The sequence below is a fragment of the Leopardus geoffroyi genome, chromosome X, assembly GCF_018350155.1.
Source record: "Leopardus geoffroyi isolate Oge1 chromosome X, O.geoffroyi_Oge1_pat1.0, whole genome shotgun sequence".
Lineage (NCBI taxonomy): Eukaryota > Metazoa > Chordata > Mammalia > Carnivora > Felidae > Leopardus > Leopardus geoffroyi.
In genome coordinates this window covers 44,592,983-44,595,588 of record NC_059343.1, presented here as the reverse complement: position 1 = coordinate 44,595,588, position 2,606 = coordinate 44,592,983, and the positions used below count along the sequence as shown (strand labels likewise).

General features: G+C 40.8%; 1 pseudogene; it reads right to left on the bottom strand.

Annotated features, from left to right (window-relative positions):
- Positions 1-475: 475 nt before the first annotated feature.
- LOC123594359 lies at positions 476-1,141 on the bottom strand (annotated as a pseudogene).
- Between the last annotated feature and the right edge of the window lie 1,465 nt (positions 1,142-2,606).

Below are 2,606 nucleotides of genomic sequence, written 5' to 3'. Positions count from 1 at the left end.
ATTTGATAGACATGGTGTCTCACAAAATCATGAAGCACAGTGCTAATGATGCCAGTTTTTTGGCATTAGTCTATGCAAATTTCTCTGATGAAATATTTCCCCAAATGGCATAGGATTTTTTTTAACTTTTCCAGAAAAATAAGAAGCTTTTTATCAACCACTCTTCTTAACAAAAGTTATATTACTACCAATTGCTCTTCTAATTATGCTTCAGAAGATTTTTCAAAAGTTAAGACATATCTGATGTTTTTGAATTGCACACCTAAAGAAGATAACTCAATAAAACACACCAGACGGAAAGATTAATCTTAGTATCAGACCTATTTGGCACATCCTTAATTTCTAGAAGAAAATCAGTACAAGAGAAACTAATATAATTTTCAAAGAATTCATACAAGCCACTCTTAGGACAAGGAGTTTCTAAATGCACAAATGAGGGGCATCTGCTCATTGTACTAGTTATATGCACTTTTCCTCATTGAGTAGCTGATGCTTTCAGGCTTATTTGTGGAACTTTTGTTTGCTTGTAAGAAAGCATAGAAATAGGGCCTGATCTTGTTGGTTTCTGTTCCAGAGAATTTTTCCAACACCCCCTTTTCTGGTAAAATTCTAGGACTGGCTCTGTTTGGACTTCGTAAGCCTTTAGTCTCTCGACAGTTCACTCTGGCTTATCATCCTCACACTGAATGAGAGGCTCTCCACTCCAGTCATCAATGCTCACAGTCTTGGGAGGGTTGAAATCGATGTTGTAGACTCAGCCTCTGGCTAGATGAATCCAGCAAGCAGTGAGACATTGCTTAATGACCTCAAAGGCCACGTTCAGATATACTGCTGTGTCTACTTGATAAGCTCCATCCAGGGCTTCTGCCTGTGGAAGTGTCCTTGGAAAACCATACAATTGTCAGCTAAATTGGGTGAGGTTTTTTTAGCTCATGAAGGTCCGGCCAAGGCATGACATCATCTGGCATGAGCTTCCCTTGGCAATGAAAGTGTTGGCTAACACGCCAACTTCTGTGCCCCAAAGCATGTTGTCTTGGAGCAGGTCCCCGCTGGAGAAGTAATTCAGCACCAAGTGTTTTGTGGTGCGCAACAGCACGGTGCTGTTGCTGGATCCAGGTGCTGCCATGATCACTGCGCATATCAACCTCCACCATCAGGGCCCCAGGGAGAGGTTCCAGGCCTGGCTCCCCCTGCTCCGCAGTGGGGAAGGCTGCTGAACGTTTAATGTCATCCCAAAACACCCTCCAATTTGAAACATAAAATTATCTATCCCACCATGCATAAATTTAGTGAGATCCAAATTATAACTGCAAGTGGAGCCCCAGAATTAAGGCCATGAAGTTTTGCCAATTTTGCATTTCAGCAACTGTTAAAATTAATTCAGTACCTATGCTACAGATGCACAAATGCCAGTTAGTGCCCCTTTACCTTTTTCTTGTATGAATTCATTTAGTAAATGTTGTTTTTACAACTGGGTCAGATTCTGGACCTTTGTTTCTTTTTCTCCTTCCTACATCCACCTTTTCCCTTCTTCTTTTTCTCCTCCTCCTTTGTCTCCTCCTCCTCCTTCTTCCTCTCCTCTTCTCTTTTCTTTAAGTTTTTTTGTTTTAATTCCAGTATAGTTAACACAGTGTGATATTAGTTTCAGGTGTACAATACAGTGGTTGAACAATTCCATACAACACCTGGTGCTCATCACAAGAGCACTCCTTAATCCTCATTTCTCTCCCTCTCTCCCTCCCTCCCTCCACTCCTCCCCCCACTCGCTCTCTTTTTCTCTCTCCATATATTTGGAGACATTATCCCTACCCTATTTACTTATAAACTTATTTCTGCAGAGAGCCTCAAATTGGTATCATGAGGGTTAGGGGCCTCCCACATCACAATAGTTTTTTTTGTTTTTGTTTTTGTCTTTTAGGGTTTAAGGACCATGGGCTTAAGTTGAGTTTGAATTAATCTCTTGGTATGCTACAAGAGTGTCATTGTCGTTTTGTCCACGATTATCCTCAGGATGAGGATCTTTTTTGGTAACAGGCATAGGCAGCAGCAGGAACTAAAGTATCCTGTTAGTCCTAGTGAGCCATCTGCATTTAGGGTTGTGGGTCTCAATAATTCAAATCTTCAAATAGCAACTGATCCTCAAATAGTGACTGTTCTTCCTCCACACAAGTGACCACCTGACCCATTCACATATTGCATATATTTCACAGGGTATAGCTTTTCCCATGAATGCTCTATAGAAAGGGGGACCAATGCCTGGTTGAGATACACAACTGATTGATCACAAGATAAAAGTTATACCCCTGAGCCTAGTGTCAGTAACAGCTAATTCTGAATTTGAAACAAATCATTCATTATAAGACACATAGATGGGTCTGGGCGACAAATATCCCAGGGATACTTTAAAGAGAACATCAATCCCTTATTCCAGTCCACAAATCCCAATTATTTATCAAAACTTCCAGCTTAGAAACTTGGTAGAACACAGCATATGCAACACAAAGGAGGACAGTTCAAAAGGCAAGCCAGCCAGTAAGTAACAGCTCAAATTACATACTTTTCATCAGATAGCAGAGCAGGTTATCAAGCCAAAGCAAGAGAAAAAA